This window comes from Neophocaena asiaeorientalis, unplaced genomic scaffold, assembly GCF_003031525.2.
Source record: "Neophocaena asiaeorientalis asiaeorientalis breed wild unplaced genomic scaffold, Neophocaena_asiaeorientalis_V1.1 scaffold597, whole genome shotgun sequence".
NCBI lineage: Eukaryota > Metazoa > Chordata > Mammalia > Artiodactyla > Phocoenidae > Neophocaena > Neophocaena asiaeorientalis.
Window position 1 is genome coordinate 226235 of NW_020172664.1, and position 15671 is coordinate 241905.

The 15671-nt window shown below is 43.5% G+C and overlaps 1 protein-coding gene across 2 annotated transcripts in view; it reads right to left on the reverse strand.

Moving 5' to 3' along the window:
• Positions 1-15671, reverse strand: part of PLCE1 (phospholipase C epsilon 1) — a 275881-nt gene that overhangs the window by 94058 nt on the left and 166152 nt on the right. The window lies entirely within an intron of this gene.

The window sequence follows — 15671 nt, forward strand, 5'->3', positions numbered from 1 at the left end:
TGATGAAAACCAGAATTCTGCCTCTTTAGCTTCCCTGTTTCAATGGGAGGTGGGGGAGAGAAGGGAGAACACTGGATTTGAAGCCAAAGAAATGCAGGTTCACCGCTTGGCACTGCTTTTCACTATTTCTGTGACCTTGAGCAAGTTTCTTACCTTCCCTGAGACTCAATTTCTCACCCATAAAATGTCCTGCCATAAGGGTGTGTGTGTGTGTGTGTGTGTGTGTGTGTGTGTGTGTGTGTGTGTGTAAACTAATAAAAGATACAATAAATATATGTAATGTGCTCTAGTGGTTGGAGCAGAGTACATGCTCAATAAATGTCAACTAATACTGATAATGAAAAAAAATAATAAGCAGCTCCTTCTTCAAAGATGTTTCTTTGTGGAAACAACGTTGGCCTTCTTATCACAGTGCCAGCTTCTCTGTTCTGTTTAGCAGAGAGGGAGCTCCCAAGGATTACACTCTAAGAAAGAATGATCCTTTGCTTCTTTTAAAGAGGCCAGAAAGGAGAGGTAGAGGGAAGGCAGAAAAGGGGTAAGAAAAAAGTTGAGAAAAAAACTTATCAAAAGGAAGTCTAAGAGGAGTTGGTAGGGAGGGGTGGGAAACAGGAGATGGGGAAGGAGGATGTGGGCGAGGGCTGTCTGAGGACTTGTGGATATGGTTTGATAGGAGGGGGAGTGCTTGGAAAATAGCAGTGAGTCACAGATAGGTTCTAAAGGGGCAGCTGCCCTGAGAAACCAGGGTCCTTTGTCCAGGAAACATCAGGTACATTGGACAGCAGTTACATTTGATTCAGAGTGGAATTAAACAACAGCATGGGCCACTGGCCAGTTCAATATCTTTCTTACTTCCTGAGAAGGAGGCATGTCCTGAACCAATCTCTTCCAAGTGTGAGCTCCTTGAAGCAGAGGCCAGGACTTAATGTCAGGGTCTTGTACTAAGGATGCAGTGGCCATCGAGTTACACATGCTCAGGCATCCTCCTTGATGTGAAGTGAGTGCAGAAGAGTCTCTCGAACTCCTGGTCCTGCTTGGCATGGTTCCACCATGACTGTGTTTAGGAGAGACTCAGATGGAAAAAAGGGGGCACCTGAAGGTGGTTTCTGGAGAAGCCCCAAACACATCTTGGATTATACTCTCAAATTGCGTCGCAGTTGTCTATAGAACAAACTCTAAACCTCTTTTTTTGGCCTTCAAGCATGGTATCATCTGATCTAAATTTACACCTCCAGCATTAATTTTCACTGTTGCCCGCCACTCATCTGTCTGACATTCCAATCCTACTACATTTTGTACCATTTCTTATTCTCTGCCTATTCTTTTCTACTTTTTAATTTAAAAAAAAGTCTACTTAAATACTCTGTCTTCTTTGCAGATATTACATTTTTAAAAAACTGTCTTAAGTACTTAACGTGTATTCATTTAATCCTACAACAAACCTAATGAAATGTATGTCATTATCATCCCATTTAATAGATGAAATGGAAACAGAGAGGTTTAGTCACTTTCCCAGTGTCACACAGCTAGTAAGTTGTGGAGGGAGGAATCCCAACCTAGGCAGCCCAGGCCCAGAGCCCGGGCTCATAATACTGTCTCTGCAGGCACAAGTTGGTTCTTGAATGCTGGTATTTCTTGGGGCTCTGTCCTTGACCCTTCTTGGATCTCTTCTTATGCTACCTCCTCTTCTTAGATGATTTCTTTCACTTGCCTGGTTTTACCCACCTCTCTGCTGCTGTCTCCAAATATCTATCTCTTGTCCTGTATATCCAAAAATTAACTGGACCTTTCCACCTGGAGGGCCCAAGGCCACCTCAAGCACACCCTGATCCCAGTCCTTGACTCTTCCTTCACCTTCCATTCCCTCATCCAACTGACTGCCAAACAGCCCAGATGTCACCTCCTCCAGGAAGCCTTTCTTGAATCCTCATGTTTAATCAAAATTACTTTATCACTGCACTGTGACCACTTTCCCCCTGTCCTCTGTCCCTGGAATTTGAGCTCCTTGAAGGCAGGCATTGTTTTACTCATTTATTTCCCAGCACAGGGTCCAGCATGAGTGGTGGGTCCTCAGTAACTTCTTACTTTGAGTCACACACAAAGCACAGCAGCCAACTCCCTGTCAGTGCTGCCCTTCTCAGCAGTGTCCAAGGGCCTGAGTACCCAGGGCATCTGGAGGCTGCAACCCCACCCTATAATCGCTTGTCTACTTGTTCTTCACCCAGGAGGCTCAGAGGCTTTTGCTGGGAAAGGATACTCTGGGAGCCATGGCATAGAAGGCCTGTGGGCATTTGGGCCCATGACTGGAAGATTCCATTTTCCCTGAGAGAACTGGGCATCAGAGAGTTAGGGTAGTGATGGCTTTCTCGTCTGCTCTGGAATGAGCTGGGACCATTCTGAGGTGCCCTGAGTGATGTTCAGGAAATGGCCTCCCAGGTTACTTAAGTCCCCCGATGGGGAACTCACTGGCTGCAGGCCACACTGCTTGGAAAAGGGAGAGAGAGAAGGTTGTCTTCCAGGGCCACCGAACAGGTCTGGAGGTTCTGAGACCTGCTGTGAATCACTCTGGGTCCCAGGGCAGGTGGACACCTGTCACAGGAAAGGAAAACTGAGCCAAACAAGTCACTATTTCACTCGCAGGGCCCAATGGCAAATGTTTGCCAATCGCAATGCGGATGGTGAGCAGGTAACAGGAGACCAACAGTTAAACCGATACCAATGATCAAGCAGGAAGGAGAGAAGGGAGGGGAATAAAATCGTTTGCATGTGTTGGTCTATGTTCCCCTGAAGACAAGTCTGTGTGAAGAAACAAAGGATATTGGCATCCCACCAAGATCAATGACATCCTGCCCGGTTGGACCCTGGTAGATATAATGGATCACTAAGAAGATAATTAAATCTGCCGTCTGTGCAGTACATGTGTGTAGGGGTGAGCGTCTGTGAATGAACTTGTTAGGGAATAAATCTGATGAAAACCAGAATTCTGCCTCTTTAGCTTCCCTGTTTCAATGGGAGGTGGGGGAGAGAAGGGAGAACACTGGATTTGAAGCCAAAGAAATGCAGGTTCACCGCTTGGCACTGCTTTTCACTATTTCTGTGACCTTGAGCAAGTTTCTTACCTTCCCTGAGACTCAATTTCTCACCCATAAAATGTCCTGCCATAAGGGTGTGTGTGTGTGTGTGTGTGTGTGTGTGTGTGTGTGTGTGTGTAAACTAATAAAAGATACAATAAATATATGTAATGTGCTCTAGTGGTTGGAGCAGAGTACATGCTCAATAAATGTCAACTAATACTGATAATGAAAAAAAATAATAAGCAGCTCCTTCTTCAAAGATGTTTCTTTGTGGAAACAACGTTGGCCTTCTTATCACAGTGCCAGCTTCTCTGTTCTGTTTAGCAGAGAGGGAGCTCCCAAGGATTACACTCTAAGAAAGAATGATCCTTTGCTTCTTTTAAAGAGGCCAGAAAGGAGAGGTAGAGGGAAGGCAGAAAAGGGGTAAGAAAAAAGTTGAGAAAAAAACTTATCAAAAGGAAGTCTAAGAGGAGTTGGTAGGGAGGGGTGGGAAACAGGAGATGGGGAAGGAGGATGTGGGCGAGGGCTGTCTGAGGACTTGTGGATATGGTTTGATAGGAGGGGGAGTGCTTGGAAAATAGCAGTGAGTCACAGATAGGTTCTAAAGGGGCAGCTGCCCTGAGAAACCAGGGTCCTTTGTCCAGGAAACATCAGGTACATTGGACAGCAGTTACATTTGATTCAGAGTGGAATTAAACAACAGCATGGGCCACTGGCCAGTTCAATATCTTTCTTACTTCGTGAGAAGGAGGTCACCTTTTCTAGGGAAAGAATAGATCCCAATTCCAAATAAAACCCAACAGAGCTGTACATGTAAGGCAAAAATTCTAGGATGTCCAGCACAAAATAAAAGTACTTGGTGTGCCTCCCCAACCACCTAACCTATAAAAATAAACAACGACTGTCCTTTGATGAGGTCATGTAACTGGCTGAATGGTAACTACCCTGGTGGCGCAAAGCAACGATCTTGAGCCTGAGAGCTGAGTGAGCAGAAATTCACTTTGGGAAGCAAACGACTGCCCAGGGGCCTGGCTCCAGCACTTCCACACTGTACCTGACACTTCATTTGTCCTGTTCGCTGACTGGCATGCTTCTTCATGTGTGCCTGTCCATCTGCAGCTTTAGATTTCGAAGTCTTGGCAGGCAGACCCTTGTGCCAATTTTGAGTTGTTCCCATGTTATTCTGCATACAGTAGGTGCTCAGTAAATATTCCAGCAGCTGTAGTTTTCTCTTTCTGCTCCAAAGACCCAGATAGAGACAGGTCAGCCAGATTTTGTGGTAATGTGCCCCAAACTGTGTTCTGGGGACATGTTCTACCAGGATTTTGTGAAGAAAGTGTCTGGGGCCATACAGGTTTGGGGGATGCTGGGATAAATTAAGATTTCTTCACTGGCAGGATTTCTTAGAGCTCTAAATATGCTAATGTGCATGGTAAATCTCCAAGAAGGGGCTAATATTCAGAGTTTCCCAAATCCTTTATACCATATGATATTTTTTCAAAGGAATACTAGCATCTAGAAAAATCCTGGAATATTGGCACCAGTCTGTCTGAGCTCCTACAGCCTGGAGCCGACACAGCCAGAGGCTCGTCTCCACTGGTAATTCTGGAGACCTCGGCCTGCATCTGCTCAACCTGAGAACTCATCCCTCCATCTCCAGAAACTGCACGGTGTCAGCGGACTTCAGGAGGTAGAAATAGTCAGAAAGGGCAGCATATGGTTTTGTAACAGGTGCCATAAATTCAGAATCAATATATTATTGTAGGAATTCTAAAACCAAGACACAAAGAAGATTTTCCTTGAAATCCAAAATGAGGAGATTAAGGCATGTGGGCAATTATTATTTCATAGCCAAGGCAGTCTTGAGGAAAGAGCCTAGCAGACTGGCTTTGAGCCATGTGGTTCTACTACACAGTGTGCCAACGAATATATCAAAGATCCTAAAGGTTATTTAGCTCATTTTCCTTATTTCATAGATGAAGAAACCCAAGAGAACCAGAGAGGTCAGGTGACTTGCCCAAGGTCAACTAGCTAGTGAGTGGTAGTGCCGGGGCTAGATCCCAGGTCTCCTGACCTCAGGACATCCTATAGTCACAATTTGCTGGGCTTCCACTATCTCTCTGAAGAGGATCTGATGCACCGCCACCCCTCCCCCTCTCACTCCCTCCATCCGTGGGTCCAGAGAGGCAGGCTCCGCCTGGGTGAGGAAGCGGCACGTGCCAGCAAGGAGTTAACCTGGTCTGATGGGGAGAAGAAGGAGAGCTGGGAGCTGCAGGACTTGCTGAAGACGCTAACTCAGGGAGCCTACGAGATGGTGAACAAAAGGAAGAAGAGTCAGGACATTGAGAAGCCCTCAGTGGGCAGCTGCCTGCCCACAGAGATTTGGGGCAGAATTCTAGAAGGGAGGCTGGAAGGAAGATGGGGAGAAATAATAATAGTTGGTGCAGTTGCTACTTGTCTTCAGTGATGGCAGGAGAGGTCCGAGGAAGAGTCAAGAAGCCTCCTCTAAAAAAAACAAAAACAAACTAGGAAAGGGACTTCCCTGGCAGTCCAGTGGTTAAGACTCCACGCTTCCTATGCAGGGAGCACAGTAAGATCCTGCACAACGCAGGGCGCGGCCAAAACAAACAAACAAAACAAAAAAGAAGCCTCCTCTGCTTCCTTGAGGAGAGGGGGCAGGTGCGAAGAGCCCTCCCAGAAGATTTCTGTTGGGATGTGTCTTCTGGGAAGGGAGACAGCGGCTGCTCACCGGTGATGGTGGCAGACTATGGGCTGCGGACCCTGATGAATAGCTCATGGGCATAAACCCAAGGACAGGAGCTGCAGAATTCAAAACTCTGGGCATTGGGAGGCTGGAGGGAGCTTCAGACCGGCAGAAGAGGGGATTTATTTTGGAGACTGGGGGCACGCCATGTGGCTGGCAGGACTTCGGAGTGATTTTGAGTGGGCTGAAGTTCTACTTGTTTTCTTCAGGAGAGTCAGTTAAAGAAGTTTGGGGGGGTGTTGACAGTTTTGGGGGTGTGCTGACAGTTCCTGTAAAAGTGACTGACCTGTTTGGGGTCTGATAGTTTAAGGGTTCCTTGAAGCCATGGCAGGAGTGGGTGGGGGCCAAACACAAGCCTTGCTTCTCCTGTGGACAGAGGGTGAGTTTCCACTCCAGAGTGGTTAAAGACATGTTTCATATCTGGCTCAAGAAATCTCTTTAGAGAAATATTTACTTGGAAAATGCTTTGGGTACAGATGACAGAGACTGAGAAGTAAAAACTGCCATTTAAGTATTAGAAAGTGGCACATCTTATACCCAAACAAAACGGAACAAAAGCCCAAACCAAACCAAGACCATGTTTCTGGGGTGCCGACTGGACAAATATTCTTTCCTAGATGCAGGGCGTGGGGGGTAGGAAGCCCATGATCAAAGTCAGAAGTGCTCGATTCAAGTCTCAGCTCTAACATTTACTACCTGTGATACTGGGCCAATTACTTTGTCTCTTCTATTCCTTCCATTTCAAGCAGGCCTGTCAGTAACACCTACCTTACAGAATTGCAGGGTTAAAGGAAATAAGGTGAAGGTGCTTATACTTAGAAGCACAGTAGAAAGATTAGCCAATGTTATTAATATTAATGGACGTGCATTCAATGATTTCCAGATATGGCATTTGGTTTTGTGAGGCACCTACATTTAATGTGGTATTTCTTTGAATTTAGAAGTTATAATTTTTGAATTAATGTCTTACTGTCTCCCTCACCCCTCACTGGCCTCTGCTCTATTAGACTTGCACATAGAATATGCCTATATTACCCCCAGCCCCACTCTTTTTTTTTTAAGATTTATTATTATTTTTTATAAATTTATTTATTTTGTTTTAATTTTTTTGGGCTGTGTTGGGTCTTCGTTGCTGTGCGTGGGCTTTCTCTAGTTAGTTGCAGCGAGCGGGGGCTACTCTTCGTTGTGGTGCGTAGGCTTCTTATTGTCGTGGCTTCTCTTGTGGCAGAGCACAGGCTCTAGGCACACGGGCTAAGTAGTTGTGGCTCATGGGCTTAGTTGCTCCGCGGCACGTGGGATCTTCCCGGACCAGAGATGGAACCCATGTCCCCTGTATTGGCAGGTGGATTCTTTAACCACTGTGCCACCAGGGAAGCCTGCCAGCCCCACTCTTTAAATTCAATATTTTTATATCTTTCTTGTGGCAGGAAAGAAACTAATAAAGGAGGATGCTATTTATGTCCACAGACAAATTAACAGATGTTAGTAAGAGCGTAAAAGAAAGTTTTACTATGAGTGGATGAGAGTTCAGTGTATAATGTAAAAATAAGAACATCTTAAAACTAGACATTTTCATATAAGATTGGCTAAAAGATTTCTTTCTCTTTTCTCCTAATTTCCTAAGATACGGTCAGAAACTCATGTTTTAGTCAAATATTTTTCTGAAACAAAATCGGTTTGCAAAAATTTTTTCCTTTTAACTTTAAGTGAATAGACTAGGGCCTTCTATCAAATATATTCAACACCTGCAGCTTATAAACTCAGGCCCAGATTTCCTAAAAATGCTGGACATGTTTTAGTATTTTACTGATAAAACACAGATGTCTTGTCTTACATGCCCTAGAAGAAAAGAAATATATAAGCTTACAAAGAACACTCACCATTTTAAATCTGATTAAACTCTATGCCAAACAAGGACTGGAAAGAGTATGATGTTTGTACAAACAGTCTTTTCAAAAGTATTTTTCAAATCCACTTAAATGTCCTGGAAAACTCCTGAAATGTGAGCCAGCAATATTTATGTACATTCCACCCCTGCATTGGAATATTAGTTTGGGATCATGTCTCCATGCTTGGAGTAGGAGTTGTAGTGATGGTTAGCTTGATTCTTCAATCTGTGTTTCCAGGCCCACGTGGAATGAACCTCACTTTGGTCACATACATAGGACAGTACCATTTCGAGCCCGGTAGCTTGGTATCAGAACCACCTGTGAGAGTTTGCCATTTAGTGTCTAATTCTGTAGATCTGGGGAGGGGGAGGGTAGGAATCTGTCCTATTAAAAAGTTTCCCTAAGTGATTCTGATTAAGCCTAGGAACCGCTGATCTAGGGTCTCGGCCGTTCGCAGACTTAAGTGTGTACAGGAATCTTCGGGGATTTTGTTAAAATGTAGGTTCTGATTCAGTAGGTCTGGGCTTGAGGTTGGGGTTACGTGTGGAGAGTCTGCATTTCACTCTCAGGTCTCTTCGGTCTTTTTCAGTCAGGAATGGTTCCTCCATATTTCCCTGCCTTTTGTGTCCTCTGCAGTTTCAAAGATTGCAGCCTTACACTCTGTAGGATGGCCCTTGACCTAGGCCCGCGGGATATTTCCTCATGACCAGACTTTGGTTACGCTGTTCTGGCAGGAATGCCCCGGAATGAAGCTGGCTTTGGCTCGGTACATCACAACAAAGGGCACAGGACATCAACACTTGGCACCACTTGGGCATATAAATCTTGATCATGTGCCCAGACTTCTCTACCATAAAGTCACCATTTGCCCCCTGATAACTGATCAGTGCTTTGTGGGGAGGTGGTTCAGTGATTGCACTGAAATGCTGCTACTCGTCAAGCCTCTGTCCATCTGCCTTCCGCTGATGACTACCACTTGGATCAGCCAGCTACCCCTGTGAGAGCTGCCAAATGATGATTTATATTTCCACCCTTACTTCTATATGGATTAGCTGCTTTCCTTGGTAAGAATGAGCTCTCCCTTCTCCCCCACTTATTTATTTATTTATTCACTTAAATCAGCAAAGACTCACGGATTGCAAATTCTCCCCACTATATTGGAATCCATGACTACCATAATGAAGCTCAAATTGTTGCAGAAGCTCAAATCCTGAGTCTTTCTGACACGTCTCCATCATCATTTGAGCATTTCCTTACTTTCTAGCATAACAAGATGTTTCAGACTTCTCTTAATTTCTTCCTGCCCCAGCCATGGAATCAGCCTTTTCTCCAAGAAGCCCTTGGTTTCCTTTTAGTGGAGGATGGCATTTAAAATACAGTGTCTGTGTGCACAGTGTGTTCACGCTACTGGAATGTCATTGTTTCTAGGTCTCCTAGGCACACAGAGCTAGAAAACACACACATAATCCCCCCACACCCCATAACTATTCCCATATTTATCTCTTTATACGTATTTTAAAACATAAGTTCATAACCTCAAGGTTCTTTCTTCTTTCTAGGTTTGTATCTTTTCCAACAGTAATGAACCTGGCTTTCAGATATCTTTCTTTCATATAGATAGTACTTATTTATACAATCAGCTGAGTTATTTGCTGAAAGTAACCGGTATTCCAGCCATCCAGGCCTTCTCTTCCATCCACCACCTACATATACCCCCGCTGCCACCCTACATTGTCTGATGTGCCATTGATGTACCTCTGCGTGGCTCCCACACCCCTCACTTCAATGAGGCACGCCTGCTCCTGACGCCTCCATGCTGGGCAAGAAAGGGAAGGCTATTCATCCTTTGGAAATGGACCAGTAGTGTCTTGTGTTTAAGCTACAATGGGTAGTAACTTCATAATTGTGAAAGTAAATTTGACCTTTTTTGTTAAAACATTCACTAATAAAAAAGTAAACATTAAGATAATTTAAACATTGTGTGTGTGCGTGGCAGCTGAACTTTAAAGTTGTAAAGAATTTTAGAGGTCACTTAGTCAAATGGTTTCAAATATGGGGGCCCCAGGATTTTATGGGGATGCCTAGGACATGACATTGAATAAGCAGACCTGCTCTGATGAAGAGAGGCTGGATGAGGAGTGGGGTAGAGTCTCTTCAAGCAACATTCCTTGGGGCTCCTGAGAACGTCATTTCAACACCACCAGCCTTATCCACCCCTCAAACTCCAAACAAGGAGAAGACAGGCTTTACTGACCACTTTGCTATTTGCTAACAGCTGAGCCACATAGATTTGTCCATTGTCCACTGCTGATACATGGCCAGGAATGACCTATGGGGCCAAGCTGTGTATCTCACCAGATTTAGGGATTCTCACATTCCTTCTGAATCCTTATGAAGGGGTATCAGAAGATCACATTGCATAGGATTTGCCCATTGATGGCATAAACTCCAGCTCTGCACAGGAGAAACAGGATGGCCTAGATCCCTAGCTCTCTTTTTTTTTTTTTTTAAATAAATTTATTTATTTATTTTTGGCTGTGTTGGGTCTTCGTTGCCGCACACAGGTTTTCTCTAGGGTCGGAGAGTGGGGACTACTCTTTGTTGCGGTGCGAGGGCTTCTCATTGCAGTGGCTTCTCTTGTGGAGCACAGGCTCTAGGCATGCGGGCTTCAGTAGTTGTGGCACATGGGCTCAGTAGTTGTGGCACACGGGCTCAGTAGTTGTGGCTTGCAGGCTCTAGAGCGCAGGCTCAGTAGTTGTGGTGCAGGGGCTTAGTTGCTCCGCGGCATGTGGAATCTTCCCCGACCAGGGCTCGAACCCATGTCCCCTGCGTTGGCAGGTGGATTCTTAACCACTGCGCCACCTAGCTCTTAACTCATCCCCAAATTATTTCAATGTGGCATTTAGGTGAATAGGATATACCTGCCCCTACTCCCCACAACTGCAAACAGAAAGAGACATATCTACATTATGACACAAAAAAAAGAGAAAAACAGTCTTTCAATGGTAGAAAGGTAAAGAGTACTCAATAAAATAATATTGAGCATTGAAAATGAATCAATCATAGCCACACATATCGACATGGATGAATTTCAAATACAAAATTGAGTGAAAGAACAAGTCAGGAAAAAACACACACAATTTGGTCAAAACCTTCCAATGATTTCCCATATCGCTCTGGGTAAAATTGAAATGGTCTACCATTAAATCGAAAAGCTCTATACCATCAGGCCGCTTGACCTCACCTTCTACTAGTCCCCCCTGTTCTCCACAGCCACATTGACCTCCTTACTGTTCCTTGAATGTGCCAGGCATGGGACCCCCCCGCCGCCCCCCCTCCCGCCATCTCCACAGGGCATTTGTACTTCCTGTTCCTTCTGCCTGGACAGCTCTTCCTTCAGATGTCCAGAGAGCTCACTTCCTCCACCCCTTCCTGTCTTTACTCAAATACTAGGCTGTCTGCAAGGTCTTCCCTCACCACCTACTTCAGGTTATAACAGCCACTCCTCCCCAACACTCCCCACCCCCTCCCCTGCTTTATTTTCTCTCTAGCACTTATCAAGTCATATGCTTTACTTATCTTATCATCTGTCTCCACCTAACTAGAATGTAATTCCTATCAGTAGAGGTTCTTGTCCGGTTATTTTTTCAGCACAGGATCTCCAGAGCCTAGAACAGGGCCCAGCATGTCGTAGGCATTCAAGCAATATTCCTGGATGAATGATATTCCAACCATGGCCTCAAGAAGCCAACAAAAGTGCTAGCTGTCTGATGACAGGAGGAAGAGCTCATTTCCAACTCTGCTGGATCTGAAGAGTCACTTTTGGCAGCCTGCCTTTGACGTATAATTCTAGTTGACAGATGAACCCCTTTAGTGATCCATTTAGGAACTGGGGTTGGGGGGAGGGCATGTTGGAGATGTTCACCCCGGAAAGGGCATTAGGATGCTTCCTCACTCACAACAAAGTGTGTTTTTAAAAAGCTGAAGTACATTTGTTTCCTAGTCAAGGTGGCCAACTGGCAACTTTGGCCTCAGACTCTTGCTGGCCAGTCCTGTCCTCTGTATTTAGTCATTCAACAAATATTTGTGGAGCAATGTCTAACTGACAGGACTGCACTAGGGCTTCATGTGCATACCTTTCTTCTTTTTATTAAACAGACTTTTTCAAATTTATTTGCCTGCAACTGTATTTCATTTTCATTCTCTCTTCCTCCCTCCCCCCTCCTTTCTTTCCTTCTCTCTCTCTCCCACTCACAGGATTCCTAGTTTTAACCTTATTATTTTAAGCAATACATGTTTGTTATAAAAAGAAAATCCAACAATATATAGCCTTCGGTACAGGAGAAAATGAAATTCCCTCCCTCTTTCCCTCACTATGGGTCACCCTAATAATAACATTTATCGGCCCTCTCTGCAAGTAGACAGGTGAGAGTCCTTGGGGAATAGAAAGGTGGTGAAAGGGGAGAGAAGTTTCACAAACTTGACTTTTATATGTAAAGGGACTTGCCTGGAATCTCAATTTTCAATTGTCTGTAGCATGTCACGCTTGTCAAAAGCTTGGCTGAGGTAACTGGTATTTGAGAAAGACATCCTAAGGGTCATACCAGGCATTCATTCCTGAGATTTTCTAAGCTTTATCCCTGTGCCAAGCGAGACTCTAGTGAGCAACACACCTGGACTAGATTATCTTAGCTCTCTACATGCGTATCTTTAGAGAGCTATGCTTTTAAATTATGTCCTTTTATTGAGGGTCAGTATAAAATATGGCCGGGCAGAGACTGTTTCTGCAAATGCTTTTCTTCTCAAAACAGCTCTTGGAGACTATCCACCTTCTATAGGACACATAGAAGAAATTCCTCCCAGAGCTTAGCTTGGATTTTTGGATGAGCTGGTATGCTGCTGCTTCTTTGCCCTCCTCCTCTCATTCCTCTTCTTTCCCCTCTTCTCTAAACTTTCTTTTTCAGATAACGAGAATAATACTGTATCATCATGTCTCTCTTTTTGCCTAGGCTACCAGGAAGCTCGGACCAACTTTTGAATCAATGGTATCAGTTTCCTTTTGCCCCAGCGTTCTTTCTTGTATTGTTCTACCCTTTCTTACATGATTTTAGCCTTTTTACTCCTTCATTTCTAAAAGCTTCTTGAGATTTTTTTCTTTTTTTGCAAGAAGGAGGAGACATAAATAATCCATTAATAGAGAGTCCAATGCTGACATTTTACAACTTACACGTAAGGAAAATAAGGCTCAGAGAGGTTGCCTTTGCTAAGAGCCACAAAAAGCTAATTAATGGAAGCTTTCAGACTAAAACCTGAGAGAGTGAGGGTTCCCACTCTCTCACTACCCTATATATTATTTCAAATTAAAGACTAGAATTTCTTCTGCCTTTAGATATTGTGAATATTCACTCTGCTTGATTTCCCTTGTGTCCCGCTTCTGGGGAAAGAAGGCAAGGCTGTGGTCTGTACGATCTCCCCACTCATCACCAGCAATGCACAAGGCTGACTGGATCTGGGAGGGAGGGGGATAACTTCTCACATCATTTCTGCGTAGGCAACCTAACAAATTCACTTGGGACCTCAGGCATAATAACAGGGATATGGACGAAATATATTGAGGAAACAAGGTATTTCTGAGTATGACATTTTTGTTGTGGACTGTGGGGTCACCAAAAAGAAGGACACCATGAGTTTAAAGCAAGCTGAGGGGTTCCACATTTTGATGTTTGAAATATGGTAGTTTATACTCCCAAAGCAAGTGTGATGGATTGGATTTAAAATAATTAATTCCCCCTAAAACATTAATATGAAGTAAAAATTCTTATTTGTACTTTTAGGTTTCCTTGTATGGAAAAATAGGGTGAGTGGAAAGATGAATCTAAGAGTGTGAGTTGGCCAGATATTCAGGGCAGACTGACAGGTGTCCCTAAGAGCGGTGGAGGATGGGGTCACAGTTAGGAGGAGCAGAGAGCATGGCAGAGCCCAGAACTGACTGGAGTGCCACTACGTATACGGGTTTTGGAGGCACACAGACTGTCTGGAATCCCAGCTCTCCCAGGTACCAGCTTTGTGAACTCCGACACGTTTTCTAAGTTCTTTGAGCTTTGGTGTAAAACGGAAATAAGAACAGTGATACCCCAGGACTGTGCAGAGGATTTAATAAGGCCACATGGATAAATCCCACAGTGTAGACTTGTTTACGTGCTCAACTAATCACAGCTATCACCGTTCCTGAGTCAGGTTAGAGCAACCATGGTAGCCAGTGAGTAACTAGGTTACTTAAAGAACTAGGCCAAAATCGTAAAGAAAAACCATCAGTAGTACATGGAAGATACTGAAGAGGTGCTGGGTACACTTAACTGAGGACAGACTTTACTCTCTGGGGTGGACATAGCTGCAGAGAAGACAGTTTTCAGACTGAAATTGTGATGAGCCAGACTTATGTTAGGATACATCAAACCAGTGAATGAACTGTGTACCTGGGTCATTGCCTAACTCTGCTGGACTTACATATCTTGCAGCCAAAGAACCAGGGTTTCCTCACATTGTCATCAAGTCATAAATGACCAGCTGAGCACAGAACGGGCCAAGGTGCCCCTGGAGGGTAATAACAGGGAAAGACTACAGTCCTAAGCCCAAGGGGAAAAGACCCTCACAGAATGAGCGATTGGCAGCCCTGAGTCTTAGGGGCTGAGGCTGGGGAGCATCAGCTTCTATGGGGGGGGCGGGGTTGTGAAGTTCTTGGCTCAGTTTCCTCACAGACAGTGAATTGGATCTGAATGTGAAACATCTTGCCAGAAACTTTCTGTTACAGGAAGCTCCCTAGAAAGCAATGGAAGATTAAACTGTTACATCTCCTTTAAAGGCATCACTATTATCTCAGGGACGGCGGGGGAGGGTACTGTGGCCGGGAATAAATTAAGTTGATAAAAGGAATATGGAAATTTCCCCTTGGTATAAAACATCTTGATTGATTGACCTAGATGGTCCAGATGTTTGGATATGGACAGATATTCTACATGCCGTGGTCACATTATAAAATATTGGGCTCTACACCATTTGTAAACTGATCTTATTGGTACACTTGCTCTTATTTGTTAATTTGAAAAGCAAAACTAAATAACATCTTAGAAAACAAACGAAAACCAAGCTGGATTTTGTTTTTAACTTGGCAAAAAAAGTGGCCTTTGATTTTTGTGCCTGATTTATCTTCTGGGCTTTAATTTTTTTCTTTTTTTTACCAAATACTTCTCCATATTTAAGTTTTAGAAAGAAAACACCCCCAAAATATCTATAGTCATCCTTTTCTTTGGGTATGTAAGTAAGCAACAAAAACAAAAAATAAATGTTTCATTTGCAGCTTACATAATTCATGTCATATAACCTTAAAAAAATTATCTTGCTTAAAATTTCATCAAGATTAAACTAAAATTCCTCAGAGAATATTTTTCAATGGGACAAAGTGTTCTATATATACATCTACAAATGAAATTTTAGATCTATTCTTATTTTGTGAGAAGAAAAGTTTTTTAACAGTAAACTTTTAATTTTAGAATATTTTTAGACTAACCAAAAAATAGCAAGAATACTACAGAGAATTCCCATATACCCAGCACCCAATTTCCCCTTTTATTAATGTCTTAGGTTAGTATGTACATTTGTCGCAATTAATAAAACAGTATTGATATATTATTATTAACTAAATTCCATAATTTCATTTTTTCCCTCAGTTTTTACCTAATATCCTTATTCTATAAAGTTACTCGTTTTTCCTCCCTTTCCACACTGTCCTCTTTGGAAGTAAGTCACTATGCGCAGCTCACTCTTAAGGAGCAGGGAGTCATGCTCCACCTCTTAGAGGGCAGTTTCTAGAATGAATTATTTGAAATTCTTTTGCATAGGAGATTTGCCTATTTTTCCTATTTATTTACTCCATCATTTGCTTATATC